At 39.7% G+C, this 20,133-nt stretch overlaps 1 protein-coding gene across 5 annotated transcripts in view; it reads left to right on the top strand.

The window, feature by feature from the left end:
• Nucleotides 1–503: 503 nt before the first annotated feature.
• The window catches only part of DENND4A (DENN domain containing 4A), a 137,525-nt gene continuing 117,895 nt past the window's right edge, over nucleotides 504–20,133 (top strand). For 3 of the 5 annotated variants that reach the window (XM_055437287.2, XM_055437286.2, XM_055437283.2), the window contains exon 1: nucleotides 505–765. The gene's annotated coding sequence lies outside the window, so the exon portion shown is untranslated. Of the gene's footprint in view, nucleotides 766–6,839; nucleotides 6,914–20,133 lie in introns of all 5 variants that reach the window. The other 2 variants (XM_055437285.2, XM_088839919.1) reach the window with 2 other exon arrangements.

The raw sequence follows: 20,133 nt of genomic DNA, 5'->3' as shown, positions 1-20,133 counted from the left end.
ACTCCCTACTTTACCTGACTTGCAGCATCTTGGTACCGAAACCTACTAGGAGGTGGTTGCTAACCCCTGAGGGGGTTTCCTGGGGAATCTGAGTGTCCTTTGTGGAGGAGCGGCCGCTCAGGCAGACGCCACGAGCTCCGGCTAGCCGAAGTCTGGAGTCCTGGGACTGTTGGGGAGGAAGGAGGAAATAGGTCAGTTGGGCCATGACGGATGCTGACCCTCGCTGTGGTGAAAGGGGAAAGGAAGGTGTGTGTCGCCCACGCTAGCCTCGGTTCCACCCGAAGGGGAACCACAGCGCACTTCCCCAACTCTCCTGCCCGTCACGAGAGAACCCTGCGCAGCTCCGCCCACCTTCTACGCCGATCGCGGATCCGGCGCTAGGACCCCGCGCCCCTCACCGCGCCCCTGTACCGCCCCCTCGAGCAGGGGCCTGGCCCGCTATTGGCGCCGGCAGGCCGCCATCCCCGCCTCCGTCCTCGCCGTCACTGCCAAGATGGCGCCGGGCGCAGCGGCGGCGGCCGCGGCGGCTGGAGCCGGAGAAGGAGGCGGAGGCAGCGGCGGCCGCGAGGGGAGGGGGAGTCCCGTCTGACGGAGACGGCAGGCCTGGGCGGGCGGGGGTGCCGCGCAGGGCGGAGCGCCGCTGGGGATGAGCTCAGCGGGTTCGGAGCGCCGCGGCGTCCAGCCCCTCGTGTCCCGCCACCGCTGAGTGGGCGCCGCGCCGCTCTCCAGGCTCGACCCGCTTCTCGAGCGGGAGCCAGCGGTGAGGTGAGTGCGGGGGCGGCGGCGCGGACAGCGGCGGCGTGCGGCGCTGTCACTGCCCGGAGCGGTGACAGCCGTGGGCGCGGGAGCGCGGCCGGCCGGGCTCGGGGCTGTGGCGCGGCCGGCCGCGACCTCCGCCCGGGGGCTCCCCGGAGCCTGGCTGGCCCTCGCGGGCTGGGTCGGCTCCGGGCGGCGCGGAGAGCGGCGCCCGCACCGCGGCGGCGGCGCCTGGGGGTCTCCTCCGTTTTCGCTCGGGATTGTCCATCCCGGGCTGGCCCGGGGCTCCGGTTCGGGGGCGGGGGCGGCGAGCGGGGAGGTCCTGGAGCTGGGGTTTTGACAAGCTCGTTACGTAAGACGGCGGTGGCCTCGCGGAATCCCACCTGCTCGACGTTTTAAACAGGAGGCAGCTGCAGCCTGGCGGGCCCCCGGAGGCCCGATTCTGCTCTCGGGGGTCTGCCTCGGCCAACGTGAGCCTGCTCAAGCTCCAAGTGGGCCAGTTTGGGGTTTTTCCCCAGTCTTTTTTTCGCGGGGGGGGCGCAGGGAGGTGATAAACAATTCCTGGTCGCCACCGTTCCCTTTGAAGTTTACCGCTTTTGGGGGGGAGGAGGGGGAAATAAAGCTTGTGACCTAAAACTGGGTCGCAGCAACGACTTTTCGTTATCATGCTTTTAAATGATAGATGTACTGAAAGATTTTTGTTATTGTTCCAGTGTGCTTTTAATTCAAACTCGTATGGTTACGCCTGGAGCCGTAGAGAAGGGTTTTTTGTCTCATAGGACAGTTATTTCTTGTTTGCAACAGCAGGATAGGCATCCGTCAACAGGCATGTATTTATCTGGGAAGAAAACGCGTGTCAGCTAGCTAGAGACCCGTAAGGGCAGGAATTGTACTGCTCCGTGAATATGTTATTCTTTAAAATATTATCAGTTAATGATAATAATAGTCCAAGTTTAAAAGAAGCAGTTTTAGACTATTACAATCTGTTGTTTGGTGTACATAGTCTCTATTTTTTTCTGCTTGCCCTGGTCTACCTCTTCTCTTCTGTTGGGGGAAGGAGGCGGAGACACCTGTGAACAGCGTAGCCCAGGTTACCTTAATCTATTGTAGTGCATTTGAGATTATTGTAAAAAGTAGTCTCTGGGGGACCTAAGATTGGGTAATAAATAAGGACTCTTGGGCAAGTTATACAGTTTTGTATTTAGATACTAGGATTTCAGCTTTTGAAAATCTTAAGTATACAGGATTTCTGAGGTATTTGCACCCCTTTTGAACTTGTAATGAAACAAAAAACTTATTAGGCCTCTTTTATGGGAACTTTGTTTTGTTTTGGCCAGAATTAAACGTTTTGGGTAGCTTTTACCTCATTTTCACATTTCTCTTTTTGAACTGCAGCTCTTAGTAAGTGTCCAGAATAGCGTATATTATCATCATCGTCATCATTATACTACTGTATGTTACATAATTTTCTTTTTCTGAATGATTAAGCGTAGACTTCATTGTGGAATTTTATAAGAATGTATTTGTTAGGAAAGGTAATTGCTCTTGACAGTAGCCCAGTACTGGGAATAAATAATAAGTAAAATTTGGCCTCAGTTTTAAATATATGTACACAAAGTTACACTTTTGAAAATTGGTTAAGCAGTATAAATTTTATGTTTGTGCAAGAGAGCCAGGAAGCTGATGCTGATTTGTTCTGAACTTTTCCACATGAGTTACCAGTGGCTTAAATAGCTATTGATTCTTAAGCTCATGGAGCTGTTGACCTATTTATGGCAACTCGAATAAAATTTGGAGTAATTGGGAGGCTCTGGGAAGGAAGAGATGAAGTGCATGACATTTTCTGATTCGTTCAAAAAATAATAAAAATGTGGAAGAATTGTAAAAGAAAGCTATTTTTTCATTGAGTGATACTAGTTAACGTTATCTTTTGTTTGCAGAATTTTTCGAAGCATACTTATTATGTGCTTAGATTTAAGCACCAATACAGAGATGTTTGATATATTATAAATATTAGATCTTATTTATTCCTATTTAAATTAATGGTTCATTATTTTAAGTGGAAAAAGAAGTGGCTGTAGCAGAGAAATTAACTTGTTATTCTTGTCCTCTCTGATATCAGAGTATTATTTTGTGGGAATTTTTCCTTGTTCCTACCAAATGTGGAAGAAGAAGAAAAGTCAATAAAAATTTCTTTCTTTCTTGTTTGTTCAATGTCCTATTGATTGTTGCTCAGTAGAAATTGTAGGGGCAAGTCAAGTACTCCATGCTTTGTTACTGTGTATCATAATTATCACTTTGAATTCTAAAATAGCAATGTAGAGCTTTATATATAAGAATGGATTAATTTATATAGTATGTTACTATAACAGTGAAAAATCTGTAAGTTAAAATGCCATATACTAGAGGCTTAGTAAAATTAATGGCAGTTAATCTGTGTGGTAAATGCAATTATTAAAAGTCACATTAAAAAAAATTTACTAACATGAGAAAGCACAATATAATCTTGAGAGAAAAATAGGAATAAAAGGAATTACTATGTTATTATTTTTTATATATGATATATATGGCAAAATGATTTTCAGGAAATGCATACAATATTAAAAGACATTATCTCTGGATGATAGAATTTTAGGTAATTTCTCTTTTAGTGTTTGCATTTTGTTCTCTCTTCTGAATAGTATTACTCTAATAATGAAGCTAATATATTTTCAAGAGTCATAGGAGAAAATCCTGAAAATCCCATGTAACGACTGCCCCAGTAGAGAATACCTTATGCCTCATTATTAGCAAAACTAACTGAAAATATGGTGTTTATGCAGTACACTCAATAATGGAAACAGCCAGTGATACAGGTGAAGGCATTCTCTTAGCTCCCAGCACCAGCCTGATAACAGTTTTCCATATATGGATGCTCCTATTGCTGCACGCTGTTACTCTCCAACCCTTTTTCTGTTTGTGTCTTAACCCTCACTATTCTGTGTTGCCAGTGCCACCAACTGATGAGCAGTTTGACGCAAGTCTTTTCTTCACTACCTCATCAGTCATCAGGCAGCGGGTTTTCAAATGTTTATGAGGTACCAGGTACTTTGATAGTCGCTGAGAATACCACGGTGGATGACTGAAGCATGCTTTCCAACCTCAAACACTGGTAGAGGAAACTCTTTTCTTTCTGGTCCATCAGTGCTTATAGTGTGCTCTGCTTTTTCTGTCTCACTGCCTGGCAGCTCAGGCAGTATCTTTTTTCCTGGTGATTACATTCTCTTTTAACTTTATGGGAAAATATGTTCTGAGTTCCAGACAACCAATTTACAAGTAAATTTTTGGAACACTACTTGATTGTATGTTGGGAAATCTTAAGTTTAGAAGGACTCCACATATGTTTATCTATGGCTGCTGTTAGTTTTTAAAGTATGTGACAATTTCTTGGGACTTTCTTTTGCTTCCTTCTTTTCAAAACCACAAACAAGTAGAAAGCAGCAGAAAAAAAGAGGTAGAAAGATATTAAGGGAATCATCCTGCTAGTGCTATGTGTACTTCATTTTCATTGAGAATAGTGAGTCATCAAAATGCAAGAAATGCTGTTTCTGGTATGTTTAGTTTGTCTCTTTTGAGCCATATAAAAACACATTTTCCATATGTATGTTAAAGTGTATATACATACATACACTCCCAGTTTAGCTGTTGGCATTTTCAAATAAAAGCTGAAATATGGAGATTGGAAATTTGTTACATTTATTTTTGTTAAAATACTGTTTTATAGGGGAGACATTTTGATTTTGAAAAGTTTAAAAAATACAGAAAATTCCCCAAAGTAGTAAACAACACAGGTACTCACCATAGAAAATTTGACATCTCTTTCATTTTTGCTTGAGATATACATTTACTATAAAAGAACTGTGTGTTCTTTTTCTAAAGAACATACTAAATTCTAAAGTTTCAATGTAAAACTTTACCTGAAAATTGCTGATGAAAAATCTCTTCTTTTCTCCCCAATTTCATCCTCTTTCTTTCTCTCCTTATCTCCCCTCCCAGAGGCAACTGTTGTGATGAATTTGATGTATATCCTTCCAGTTTACCTTTCAATAAACTGTATAATGTGTGTGTGTAGTACATGACATTGCTTTTAATGCTTTTGAAGAGTGTGGACTTTGGAGCCATAACGTCCTAAGCTTGAATCTTGACTCTGCAACTTAATAGTTTTGTTAAAATTTTTTTTAAATTTCTTAAAATTTTTTCCATGCCTCAGTGTCCCCATCTATCAAAGCTAGATAATAGAAATATTTACCTCATAAGGTTGTAAAATTTAAATGAGGTGCTTTTTAATTTTATATTTAAGCTGCTTATAACTGTGCCCTGGTAAATTTAGCCTGCTATTAATACAATTGTGTCGTGGTATACACACTTTGAAACTTGCTTGCTTTATTTTACTTTTTTCCCCCTCATTTCCTGTTGGCACTGTAGGTCTAGTTCATTTATTTTTGACTGGTTTGTAGTGTTCCATTGAATAAATGTACTGGAGTTTGTCATTTCATCTATTGATAAACATTTAGAGTGTTTTCATTTTTTACCTGTTATTAATAGTGCCTCATGAAATCCTTGTATCTCTTCAAGCAACATACCAGATTTTCTCCAGGTCATATACCTGATTGTCAAATTGCCTGGTCTTAGAATATAAATTTTTCCCTCTTTCCCCGGTGTTTATAGAATACTGACAGTTTCTATTTGTCCATATCCTTACCAATAGTTGGTGTTGTCAGACTCTTGGATTTTTCCAATCTGACTGTTGTGACATGGCATTTCATTTGTGTTCTGTTTTTACTTCATCTTTTCTTATATTTGGATATTTTTGGTTATTTCTTCAGTGATTTGCCTATGTCTATCCTTCACACATTTTCCACTGGACTTGTTACTGCTTTGTAAGAGTTCTTTTTAATATATTCAAGATAGTTACAAATGTTAGTGAAGTGTTTTGTTTTTTTTTTTTGGAGTTTCCGAATCTCTCAAGCAGTGCCCATTATGAACCCAAGTTGTGAATTTTGAATTTTAATATACTGTTATTAGTGAACTTCCCAGTGTGCTTTCTTAAAATACATATGGTTATATTCCTCTCCTTCTGAGACTGTGAGGAAATGTCTCAGTAATGTACAAGTGAATATATTTTGAGTAGAATTATTTAAACTTCATGGACTTAAAAAGCCAGGTGGAATTTTTATTAGTAATAATTAGTATCACAATTTTTATTCTAAAGTTTGAGTGGCTTCCTACTTAGAGGAGAGTTTTCTGCTCCTAAAGTGCTTTATCAACTAAGGAATAAAAACATGCACATATGAAATGACTTTAGGCACTTTCATATACTATATTATAAACTGTTCATCAACATTAAGATTGCTTTAGATAGTACCAACTGTATTTCTGATTTTGTCCAACCCTCTTATACGTGACTTAAAGGACTAAAATCAGTCTGGTTAAGGCAATAACTTCCCTGCCATTATTATTTATTAATTTAAATAAACTTTTAATTTTATTGATAGGATAATGTAAAATGAGGAGTTTCAGGGAGTTACCACATTCCCCACACCCAGTTTCCCCTATTGCTAACATCCGACATTTCTGTGTTACACTTGTCACAATTAAGGAACCACACTGGAACATCACCATTAACTAAAGTCCATAAGTTGTTATTCAGATTTCATTCGTTTTTACCTAATGTCTTTTTTCAGTTCCAGAATCCCATCCAGATCCCGCACTACATTTAGTCATTGTGTTTCCTTTGGCTCCTCTGGGCTATGACAACTTCTCAGATTTTCCTTGCTTTCAATGACCTTGCCAGTTTTGAGGAGTATGGGTCAAGTATTTTGTAGAATGTCTCTCAATTTGGGTTTGTCTGATGTTCTCATAATTAGACTAGAGTTATGGGTTGTGGGAGGATGACTGCAGAGATAAAATGCCATTCTCATGTCATATCAAGGGTACTTATAGCAGTATGACTTATCAGTGATGTTCTTAACCTTGTTCACCTGGCTGAGGTACTGCTTGCCAGGTTTCTCTACTGTAAAGTTTTTCCATATGCTACTTTTTAGGAACAAGTAACTAAGAGCAGACCATACTCGGTGGGAAAGTTAAGGAGGGAAGTTAAGCTCCAACTCCTCCAGGGGTGAGTATCTACAAAATTATTTGGAATTCTTCTTTAAAGGAGATGTTCCTTTTCTCCCCCATTTTTTAATTCTATCATTTATATCAGTGTGGACTCATGGATATTCATTTCTAAATTTGAGTTATACTCCTGTACTGTATTCTGTTGCTCAAGTTATTCCAATTCTTTCTGGTTGGTCCCTGTAACCAACAGGACAGAAACCATTGTTGTTGTTTTGAGCCCTTTCGTACTTTCTGGCACTATAAAATTGTCCAGGCTAATCTTTTATATTCCCTGCCCGAACCCTATAGTCAATCATTTATTTGAGGATCCTTGGTTACTTTTATTAGAGAAGGAGATTAGAAACCAGGATTTGAGCAAAACTACCGCACAATTGCACTCATCTCACACGCTAGTAAAGTCTTGCTCAAAATTCTCCAAGCCAGGCTTCAGCAATATGTGAACCATGAACTCCCAGATGTTTAAGCAGGTTTTAGAAAAGGCAGAGGCACCAGAGATCAAATTGCCAACATCCGCTGGATCATGGAGAAAGCAAGAGAGTTCCAGAAAAACATCTATTTCTGCTTCATTGACTATGCCAAAGCCTTTGACTGTGTGGATCACAATCAACTGTGGAAAATTCTGAAAGAGATGGGAATACCAGACCACCTGACCTGCCTCTCTAGAAACCTGTATGCAGGTCAGGAAGCAACAGTCAGAACTGGCCATGGAACAACAGACTGGTTCCAAATAGGAAAAGGAATACGTCAAGGCTGTATATTGTCACCTTGCTTATTTAACTTATATGCAGAGTACATCATGAGGAACGCTGGGCTGGAAGAAGCACAAGCTGGAATCAAGATTGCCAGGAGAAATATCAATAACCTCAGATATGCAGATGACACCACCCTTACGGCAGAAAGTGAGGAACTCAAAAGCCTCTTGATGAAAGTGAAAGAGGAGAGTGAAAAAGTTGGCTTAAAGCTCAACACTCAGAAAACTAAGATCATGGCATCCGGTCCCATCACTCCATGGCAAATAGATGGGGAAACAATGGAAACAGTGTCAGACTTTCTTTTTTGGGCTTCACAAAGACTGCAGACAGTGACTGCAGCCATGAAATTAAAAGATGCTTGCTCCTTGGAAGAAAAGCTATGACAAAACTAGACAGCTTATTAAAAAGCAGATACATTTACCATTATTTACCAGCCACTCCAGTAATAGTGCCTAGAAAATCCCATGGATGGAGGAGCCTGGTAGGCTGCAGTCCATGGTGTCGCTAAGGGTCGGACATGACTGAGCGACTTCACTTTCACTTTTCACTTTCACACATTGGAGAGGGAAATGGCAACCCACTCCAGTGTTCTTGCCTGGAGAATCCCAGGGATGGGGGAGCCTGGTGGGCTTCCGTCTATGGGGTCACACAGAGTCGGATTCGACTGAAGTGACTTAGTAGTAGTAGTAGTAGTAGTAGTAGTACCATCTAATCAAGAGGGGAGAGAAAAGATTGGCTTGAAGCTCAACATTCAGAAAACAAAGATCATGGCATCTGGTCCCATCACTTCATGGGAAACAGATGGCAAAACAGTGGAAACAGTGTCAGACTTTATTTTTTTGGGCTCCAAAATCACTGCAGATGCTGATTGTAGCCATGAAATTAAACGACGCTTACTCCTTGGAAGGAAAGTTATGACCAACTTTGATAGTATGTTTAAAAGCAGAGACATTACTTTGCCAACCAAGGTCCGTCTAGTCAAGGCTATGGTTTATCCTGTGGTCATGTATGGATGTGAGAGTTGGACTGTGAAGAAAGCTGATCGCCGAAGAATTGATGCTTTTGAACTGTGGTGTTGGAGGAGACTCTTGAGAGTCCCTTGGACTGCAAGGAGATCCAACCAGTCCATTCTAAAGGAGCTCAATCCTGGATGTTCATTGGAAGGACTGATGCTAAAGCTGAAACTGCAATACTTTGGCCACCTCATGCGACGAGTTGACTCACTGGAAAAGACTCTGATGCTGGGAAAGGTTGGGGGCGGGAGGAGAAGGGGATGACAGAGAATGAGATGGCTGGATGGCATCACCGACTCTGTGGACATGAGTTTGAGTGAACTCCGGGAGTTGGTGATGGACAGGGAGGCCTGGCGTGCTGTGATTCATGGAGTCGCGGAGAGTCGGACACAACTGAGTGACTGAACTGAACTGATGCTCATTGCTGTTGGGATATCATTACTTTTAGACCTCAGTGTACAGACCTAGGATATATATGTATGTATACTAACCCATGTATGCAAATATATAACTTTTTTTACTTATCTACATCTGTATCTATATGAAACTAAGCATAAGTTCATACTGATATCTTTTTGACTCTTCTTCAGTACCACATGGTTCATCCTAGTCTTACCCCCTTGCTTATTTGTGACCTTATTCTCCAGAAATGAAGAACCTGGTTCTCACCATCAGCTGTCCACTTACTTGTTTGTTCAGTCTCATTATACATGTATAGTTTCACAATTGTTAATCATATTCTGGTGAGAAATGACTTTACCAACTAAAGTTTTATCATCTTTTTTTTTTTCCTTAAATCCTTTTGTCTTTTAGAGTTCCTAGTCAAAACACTATTTTCAAAGTTACTTGGGTCAGAACTTTTCAGGACCTTCTTTTCTCTGTTCCTCATATTTTAGTTTTGCTTTTTATAGGCTGATCTAAATTACATAGTAATTCTATATATAACTTATCAAAAGTTTCCCTTACTTATTAAAGAGCCTTAACTCTTCTTTTTTTTCTCTCTATGACTTTTGTGGCCAGAAAAATTCTCTTTTATGAAACTAGCACTTCCTGAGGCTTAGTCAGAACAGTACTCCTTCATTTGGTTATTGGTTGATATATTTATGATTTGGACTCAGTTATTATAACTTCAGATATCTTTAATAGTACATTTTGAAAAATGCAGTTCAGTGGAGCATTAAGATCCTTGCAAGTAAATAAATATATAATATGAGTGCTCAGAATTTACCTGTATTCTTATAATAATTTTTACATGGATTAGCTCATTTAACTCCCTCAAGAAGTCTGTGAGGTAAGTACTGTATTATTTTGCTCCTTTAAAAGATGAGGAGATTAGGACACTGAGAGGTTTAGAAACTTGTCCAGGGTCACATAGCTAGTAAATGGCAGAGCCGCAGTTTGTATGCAGCCAGTCTGATTGTGGAGCCTACACTCTCAATCACTTTGCTGTATTACCTCTAAATAAACAGGAAAAGTTGAAAGTATCATTAGAGTTACAGAGGAAGTAAAACATGATGATGTGAGAGAGTGATTGAGAGGGTCCTTAGGGTACTTCTTAGGGAAGCCCTCTCTTAGTAGATGGTATTTGACAGATGAGAAAGAGCTTAATGTGAAGAGCTGAGGAAAGCATGATTCTTAGGGGAGAACATCAAGTGCAAATCCCTGCCATATAAAGGAGTTTGAAATAAGAACAGAAAGGCACCCAGTATGGCTATGTGTAGTGAGCTTGAGGACCTGTGGTATTACTTATAGGTGAGGTTCCATGTGGTAAGTCATTTAGTGCTCAAATAACCCACTGCCTCAAATTTATAGATGAGAAAATTGATAACAATCTGCACTGGTTCAAATTACATCTTTTCTGTACTCTACTCTTTATCCCACTGCAGTCTAGTTCTACTTATGTCACTAAACTTGCTCTTGCTAAAGTAACCAAGGAGAGTAGTGCTGTTGGTCACTTTCTCAGAAGCTTAGCCCCTGACTGCCACTTCTACTAATGCTGCCCTCTTCTGTTAATCCTGGAGCTTCTCAGTGTGTTGATCATTCCCTTTGAGGATTTGCCTTCCTCTGCATGTCCCAAAAGAAGTGGCGGTCCCTGGGTTAGTCAGTTGCTCTTAGCCTTTACAGTAAGCAAGTCACCATTATCCCTATGGTTTTGGTTACCATGCAGCTGCCAGTTACCCACCAAGCTATTTTTCCAGGATTAATATCGTTCCAAAGCATCAGAGATGCTTATCTAACTGCTTATGTATCTTCACTTCAAACTCCATTTATCCAAACTGTACTTATTTACCTGTCTAAAGTTTTTCTTTGATCTATTGTTTTTCAAAAACATCTTGACTATTGACTTCATCATCCAAGAAACTTGGGAGTCTTTCATGTTTCCTTCTTTCTCTCCTTGCATCCATTCATGTACTATGCATTCTGCTGATTCTACCACCTAAATATTTTTTCAATCAATCATTGCCCTAGTATTCCTGTTTTAAACACTGCCTTATTAGGAACTACTTGCTTACCTTCTCACTGGTTTTCCTGACTTTGCTTTTATCTCCATGAAATTCATGTCAGAATTGTCAGACTAGTAGATCTAAAACACAGTTAGAAAATTCTTGTTTAACATCCCATTGTCAACTGAATAAAGGTTAAACTCTTTAGTAGGTCATCAAGCCTCATCATGATTTGAGGCTGGTTCTCTAGTCTTAACTCTTTAAATTTCTGCTTTCCATTTTCCACTCAGCTATATGAATCTACTTTTTGAAGATTCCTTGAATGTACATGCTATTTCTGAATTGTTTACCATTGCTTATTAGTCCTTCTGCTTGGAATGACTTCATTTTCTTCTTCCTGTTTCTTTTTGCCTCTCTAATTCCTCTGAATCTTTTAAATCTCAGTGTAGGCTTTACTTCTTCTGGAAAGCCTTCTCAGACCCATGCTCTTTTTTTAAAAAAAATTTATTGGAATATAGTTGATTTATAATTTTGTGTTTCTGCTGTAGAGCAAAGTAAATCAGTTATGCGTATAGCCACTCTTTTTAAGATTCTTTTCCTGTCAGTCAGTTCAGTTCAGTCGCTCAGTCGTGTCTGACTCTCCGCGACCCCATGAATCACAGCACGCCAGGCCTCCCTGTCCATCACCAACTCCCGGAGTACACTCAAACTCATGTCCACAGAGTCGGTGATGCCATCCAGCCATCTCATTCTCCGTCGTCCCCTTCTCCTCCCACCCCCAACCTTTCCCAGCATCAGAGTCTTTTCCAGTGAGTCAACTCGTCGCATGAGGTGGCCAAAGTATTGCAGTTTCAGCTTTAGCATCAGTCCCTCCAATGAACATCCAGGATTGATCTCCTTTAGAATGGACTGGTTGGATCTCCTTGCAGTATAAGGGACTCTCAAGAGTCTTCTCCAACACCACAGTTCAAAAGCATCGATTCTTCGGCGATCAGCTTTCTTCACAGTCCAACTCTCACATCCATACATGACCACAGGAAAAACCATTGCCTTGACTAGACGGACCTTGGTTGGCAAAGTAATGTCTCTGCTTTTTAATATACTGTCAAGGTTGGTCATAACTTTCCTTCCAAGGAGCAAGCGTCTTTTAATTTCATGGCTGCAGTCAGCATCTGCAGTGATTTTGGAGCCCAAAAAAATAAAGTCTGACACTGTTTCCACTGTTTTGCCATCTGTTTCCCATGAAGTGATGGGACCAGATGCCATGATCTTTGTTTTCTGAATGTTGAGCTTCAAGCCAACCTTTTCACTCTCCTCTTTCACTTTCATCAAGAGGCTTTTGAGTTCCTCTTCACTTTCTGCCATAAGGGTAGTGTCATCTGCATATCTGAGGTTATTAATATTTCTCCCTGCAATCTTGATTCCAGCTTGTGCTTCTTCCAGCCCAGCGTTCCTCATGATGTACTCTGCATATAAGTTAAATAAGCAAGGTGACAATATACAACCTTGACGTACTCCTTTTCTTAATTGGAACCAGTCTGTTGTTCCATGTCCAGTTCTGACTGTTGCTTCCTGACCTGCATACAGGTTTCTCAAGAGGCAGGTCAGGTGATCTGGTATTCCCATCTCTTTCAGAATTTTCCACAGTTGATTGTGATCGACACAGTCAAAGGCTTTGGCATAGTCAATGAAGCAGAAATAGATGTTTTTCTGAAACTCTCTTGCTTTCTCCATGATCCAGCGGATGTTGGCAATTTGATCTCTGGTGCCTCTGCCTTTTCTAAAACCTGCTTGAACATCTGGGAGTTCACGGTTTACATACTGCTGAAGCCTGGCTTGGAGAATTTTGAGCATGACTTTACTAGCGTGTGAGATGAGTGCAATTGTGCGGTAGTTTGAGCATTCTTTGGCATTGCCTTTCTTTGGGATTGGAATGAAGACTGACCTCTTCCAGTCCTGTGGCCACTGCTGAGTTTTCCAAATTTGCTGGCACATTGAGTGCAGCACTTTCACAGCATCATCTTTCAAGATTTGAAATAGCTCAACTGGAATTCCATCACCTCCACTAGCTTTGTTCGTAGTGATGCTTTCTAAGGCCCACTTGACTTCACATTCCAAGATGTCTGGCTCTATGTCAGTGATCACGTTATTGTGACTGTATAGGTCTGTTATTGAGTCGAGTTCCCTATGTATATAGTAGGTCCTTGTTATCTATTTTGTTTATAGTAGTATGTGTATATCACTCTCAATCTCCCGATTTATCCCTTTCCTTCTTTCCTTCCTGGTAACTATAAATTTGTTTTCTATATCTGTGTATTTGTTTTGCAAATAAGTTTATTTTTATCGTTCTTGAGTCCACATGTAAGCAATATCGTATGATATTTCTTTCTCTGACTTCACTTAGTACGGTAATCTCAAGGTCCATCCATGTTGCTGCAAACAGCATTATTTCATTCTTTTTTATGGCTGAGTAATATTCTATTGTATGTAAGTATCACATCTTTATCCATTCATCTGCTGATGGACATTTAGGTTACTTGCATGTCTTGGCTATTGTAAATAGTGTTGCTGTGAACTTTGAGGTGCATGTATCTTTTCAAATTAGACTTTCCTACAGATGTATGCTCAGGAGAGGGATTGCCCGATCATATGGTAGTTCTATTTTTAGTTTTTTTGCGAATCTCCATGCCGTTCTCCATAGTGGTTGGACAAACTTATAGTCCCACCAACAGTGTAGGAGGGCTCCCTTTTCACTACACGTTCTCCAACATTTATTGTTTGTAAACGTTTTGATGATGACCATTCTGACTGATGTGAGGTGATACTTCTTTGTAGCTTTGATTTGCATTTCTCTGATAATTAGGTACGTTGAGCATTTTTTTCATGTGCTTTTTGGCCGTCTGAATGTTGTCTTTGGAGAAATGTCTATTTGGATCTTGTGCCCATTTTTTTTTTTAAACATAGAGCTGCTTGTATATTTTAACATAGAGCTGCTTGTATACTTTGGAGATTAATACCTTGTTGGTTGCTTTTTTTCAAATATTTTCTCCCATTCTGTGGGTTGTCAGGCCCATACTCTTGTCTGAATTATCAAGTTCCTTCTAAAATAATCTGTTAGTAACTGTGTTATATCTCAAACAAATATAACAGTTTCTGGCACACAGAAGACACTCAGTTAAGAATTTGATGAATGAATTATTTTAGCATTGGAGAGGCAGTAAAAAATAGTTGATCTAGCCCCAAACTGTTTCAGATTGAAACCTGGCTTTGCTGTTTGACTACCTATTCTGTCTGTGTACCTTAGTTTCTTTCTCTTTGTAAAATGGGGGTAATTCTTCATAAGAATGTTGTGAAACTTAAATTTGCTACAGCAGGTAAAGCGTTTAGAACAGTGCCTGGCACTTGTTGTTTCAGTTCAGTTCAGTCGCTCAGTTGTGTCCGACTCTTTGCGATCCCGTGAATCACAGCACGCCAGGCCTCCTGTCCATCACCAACTCCCGGAGATCACTCAGACTCATGTCCATCGAGTCGGTGATGCCATCCAGCCATTTCATTCTCTGTCATCCCCTTCTCCTCCTGCCCCCAATCCCTCCCAGCATCAGAGTCTTTTCCAGTGAGTCAACTCTTCTCATGAGGTGGCCAAAGTATTGGAGTTTCAGCTTTAGCATCAGTCCTTCCAATGAACACCCAGGACTGATCTCCTTTAGAATGGACTGGTTGGATCTCCTTGCAGGCCAAGGGACTCTCAAGAGTCTTCTCCAGCACCACAGTTCAAAAGCATCAGTTCTTTGGCGATCAGCTTTCTTCACAGTCCAACTCTCACATCTGTACACGACCACGGGAAAAACCATAGCCTTGACTAGACGGACCTTTGTTGGCAAAGTAATGTCTTTGCTTTTTAATATGCTATCTAGGTTGGTCATAATTTTCCTTCCAAGGAGCAAGTGTCTTTTAATTTCATGGCTGCAATCAGCATCTGCAGTGATTTTGGAGCCCAAAAGAATAAAGTCTGACACTGTTTCCACTGTTTCTCCATCTATTTCCCATGAAGTGATGGGACCAGATGCCATGATCTTAGTTTTCTGAATGTTGAGCTTTAAGCCAACTTTTTCATTCTCCTCTTTCACTTTCATCAAGAGTTCCTCTTCACTTTCTGCCATAAGGGTGGTGTCATCTGCATATCTGAGGTTATTGATATTTCTCCCGGCAATCTTGATTCCAGCTTGTGCTACTTCCAGCCCAGTGTTCCTCATGATGTGCTCTGCATATAAGTTAAATTGGCATGGTGACAATATACAGCCTTGACGTACTCCTTTTCCTATTTGGAACCAGTCTGTCGTTCCATGTCCAGTTCTGACTGTTGCTTCCTGACCTGCATGTAGGTTTCTCTTGCTTCAGTTCAGTTCAGTCGCTCAGTTGTGTCCGACTCTTTGCGACCCCATGAATCACAGCACGCCAGGCCTCCCTGTCCATCACCAACTCCCAGAGTTCCCTCAAACTCATGTCCATCGAGTAGGTGATGCCATCCAGCCATCTCATTCTCTGTCGTCCCCTTCTCCTCCCACCCCCAATCCCTCCCAGCATCAGAGTCTTTTCCAGTGAGTCAACTCATTGCATAAGGTGGCCAAAGTATTGGAGTTTCAGCTTTAGCATCAGTCCTTCCAGTGAACACCCAGGATTGATCTCCTTTCTGTTATAGTCATTGCTGCTCTTCGAAGGTTTTAATTTACGTATTCAAGTACCCCCACTATCCTAGAATTATCAAATGAATGAACAAACCATCTAATCCTGGGTTTTAAAATGAAAGATAAATTCCTACCTTTTGAGAACATTTGGGCAAGCTGACCGTTAATCTTTCTAGGAGCTCTAGCATTTGGTGTTCTGTCACAAATTTTAAATTAGCGTTAATAATAATTAACATTTCTTAACTGTTCTATTTCATTAGTTATTTAAATTCCAGCACACTTTTTTTTAAACTTATTAATAACACTTTAAACTCTAGGAATGCCCTTATTTTGCACTTAATCTTCATATAGTCTGTTCTGTAGCTTTAACCAGCCTTTCCTATTATGGATTAAGGTGTGAGAGTGGTAGCTATGCAATATTGTGCTTTTTATTAATTTGGGAGTTAAACTGAAGTGTGTTGCAGAGAAAGATGGAACAACAGGGCAGAATGGGGAAATTGGAAAAATTCCCACTTCAGAGTCAAACCTGCAGAGTATTCCTTCATTACTAGACTTAAATTCTCAAAATATTGGACAATCATAATCAAATATAATTTCGGTAAGTACAGTCTGGAAGCAGTATAAGTTGTTAAAAATGATCGATACCTCTGCCTGCTTCCATTATTGTAAACAATTGGGACTTGTTTACTTAAAATCTTTTTTATGGCAGTCACTGTTTAATTTTTCATAAGCTATTTCTTTTACTCTAATGTCTCATTTTTTTTCCTCAATACCCAGAACTGTCTATGTAATCTTGACAAATTTGATAGAAGTACTGGTTGTTTTGGTTTGTTTTTTCTCTGAACTTTCTGTTTGTAGATTTTCCCCATCTTGCTAAATCTTGATTATGTTAAACTAGTCAGTTTTTCTTAAAAATATTTGTTTTGAACAGTAGAAGTTACCAGTATTCATTCTTTTTTTGTTTCCTCTTTTTTAAATTGGAGGATAATTGCTTTACAATATTGTGTTGGCTTCTGCCATACATCCACATGAATCAGCCATAGGTATACATATGTCTTCTCACTCCTTCATTATCCCTTTGAAAATTGTTTCTAAACAAACTCATTTTTTAAAAAAATCTGAGTTGCTAAAGGAATCTTCTTACTAATAAACTAATTTCAAAGAAAAATATATTAGGTTTTTTTTTTTTTAGAAGTTAATGCCATATAATGACTGTGCTACTGAGAAATGCTTCCTTTTTTATTATTTTTTAAGATCGCCGTCTTCTGCCACTGAGCCTTTTAGAGGAGGACTCTGTAGTGGCATGCTTTTAAGAGAAAAGAGTATAGGTGGATGGGGGAAATGGCATACTGATACTTAGGCTTGTTAGATAGCACTAGCTATTATCACCAGACATATTCCCATCCCCTGTTTGGTCAGAATGGTAGTAAGTGGTATTATTTCTCTTTACAAAATAATTTGTTCTAATAAGCTCTAAGATACTCCCTCTTATTTAATCTTTTTTTTCCCCCTGAACTTTGAAATAGATTTTTTTTCATACTGACAGCTGTGCTGCAGTTGGATTTATAGGTTGTTGTTTGAGCCTGTTGTGGTTGGTGAATATTTTTCATTTTCTTATGCTGAGAAATGCCTGAAGATACCAGTGTAACAACCATTTTTAACAAAGTTTTTTTTTTTTTTTTCTCCTGTGCTTAACTGTCTTTTTGGTATTCCTACTTGACCTTTTCTTTTTCAAGGTTTTAAAATAAAATTTCTTTTCTTTGTCAATATTAGAAACCAAATTCAAACTAATTTACTTTGAAAAGGAAATTAGTGCTGATGGCAAGGATACTAGGGCTTTCACAGTACTTTGAAGGTAGAAGTATTAATATTACAACCAGGTTTTTGTGACGGGGAGGGGAACCAGAAACTGGAAACTCACCAGTAACTTAGCTATTTTCTCCCTACTCTGGGGCAGCATGATCTCTTCTGCTTCCCCCAACTGGTCTGCTTCATTTTTCTCTCTCTGCATGTTGTCTTTTACCACTGCACATGGCTGAGCGAGTCCTCTAACTCTTAAGTTCATATATTCACTTATGGTTCTCTGATCCCATTATAAACCCTGGGAAAAAGTCCAGTTTGAGGCAGATGTCTGTCTGGTCCAATCAGCTGTGGCTGATGAAACCAAGATTTCAGAGAACGTTTCAGTCCTCATTTTTATAGTAGAGGAGTAGATGCAGGGCATACAACTCTCAGGGGAGAGGGATGTAGGTTCATGGATATTCTGAAATGTGGTGATTGCAAAGGAATAGTAAATAATGTGAAATAAAATTAATTTTTTTTAAATAGACAGCTCATTAGCTTTATGTAGTAGAAAAGAGCTTAAAAGTTATTTCATCCCAATCCATATTGTGAAAGCTATCAAAATATCTCCCCCTTTCAAAATAGGAACCAGTGGAACTGTTGTTTTTAGTTTCTGCATATAGAATTTGAAGTTTGAATCATGCTATTTCTAAACACAAATAGTCTTAATATTATTATTAACACATCGTGTCATTTTCTATTCAGCAAGCATTTACTGATTGCCTGTCCTTTCTCAGGGACAGTGCTAAAACAGATACTTACAGAGATAGAGATGTAACATTGCCTGCCTACTCTCAAAGAATTCCTAATCTAGTTGAGAAGAGTAGATGTTCAAAGAAACAATGATAGTATTAATGTGATAATCGTAATAGAGATATGTACAGGATGGTCTTGACGTATAAGAGAATGACAGTCTGTCCTGGGGAGCAGGATTAGGAAAGGCTTCAAAGAGCAGTTCTCACATATTACGCAGGAGCTGGCTGGCTGAACAGGGGCATTCTGACAGGAAGAACTGAATTTATAAAAGTGGTGTGGAGCTTGGTATAGCTGAAGTGAATTTTACACCATTCAGTTTAATGGCACTGAAATGAAAACTTATTTTTTCATATCTGTCCTTCACTTGATAGTAAATACTTCTTTGTTAAAGGAGGATTGTAGATTTTTAGAATACTCAAATTCTGAATTTGTCATTGTAATGTCACTTTTGAAAATGAGCTTTTACTGATCATTTGCTTTCAGCCTCTTTTATCAAATTTTTTTAAGAATGGTTGGTGATTAGTTTACTTACATGGTGGTTTTTTTTCCCTCTTCAAGCATAGAACTTTATACAGGTGATGACTGAAATGCAAGGGCTTATAAAACTAATAAAGATTGCAGTTTTTATAAAAGTAAACAGTAAAAACAATGCATAGCACAGGCCTAGTATAATTTTAAAAGATAAAGCTCTAACAATGACCTGTATCAGTATTGAAATTTTGTAATTTTAAAGGAAAAAGCATACACACAATATTTTTATAAAATATTTTATATCAGTTTTTTTTCTCCTGTGGTGTTTGTACCTACCTTTAAGCAAAACTATGTGAGCAGTTGGCAGGACACTTTTTGCTTCATTACACTGATCAGTTCGTTAACACCTTTACTTCTCTTTTCAATTCCTTTATCCACTCATTCATGACTCCTGTACCACCCCTATCACAGACAACCAACCAACCAAAAAAAAAAAGAAAAAGCCAACCAAATTCAGAGGTCCATAGTTGAGTATTCTGAGAAGTGGCTGATACAGGTGAAAAAGAGAGAAAAGATAATTGTGGCTAGCTTTGCAGTGGTGAGAGCAGTAATGGTGGGTGTGTGCGTTATAAGTATAAAGTTTATTTTCCTGTAGCAAGCTCAAAAGTCTGTGACCTGTCACCCAGATCACAAATTGTAACTGTGTCTCATCCCCTCCCACAGATTCTCCAGTCCTCATTTGGTCACTTTTATCCTTCATCTACGCTCTTGATACTGTGTAAGAAGGAAGTGATGAGCAAAGAAAAGGCAACATGACTTTTACTTTTTGCTCCTTTTGTTTGAAATACTCTTCTCTATTCTATTACCCTACTCATATTTCAAAATTTAGATGATAACTCTTTTTCTGACTCTTGAAGCCTAGACTATGTGTGCTTGTACTTTCTGTGATTACTTCTGTGATAAACTTATCACTTATAGTGATTGTCCGTTTGTTTGCCTTCTCAAACTCCTTTAAGGCAGGGCCATGAATTATTTGTCTTTGTGTTCCCAGTGCCTGGTACAGAGCCTGGCATATGGTAAGATTACCATTTTGGGGTTCTTGTTTGCCAACTACAGAAATCAACTTTGGTTAAAAAGAATTTATTGGAAGGATATTGGTTAGCTTACAGAAATGACTGAAAGACTGGAGAAGCAGACCCTGAGAACAAATAGGAAACCGACTAACCAACCTCAAGGCTTGACTATGGCCATAGTT

Source organism: Moschus berezovskii, chromosome 9, assembly GCF_049115385.1.
Source record: "Moschus berezovskii isolate FMDL1 chromosome 9, NW_MosBer_1.0, whole genome shotgun sequence".
Classification (NCBI taxonomy): domain Eukaryota; kingdom Metazoa; phylum Chordata; class Mammalia; order Artiodactyla; family Moschidae; genus Moschus; species Moschus berezovskii.
The sequence above is the reverse complement of the archived record's forward strand: the minus strand, read 5'-3'. Positions and strand labels throughout refer to the sequence as shown.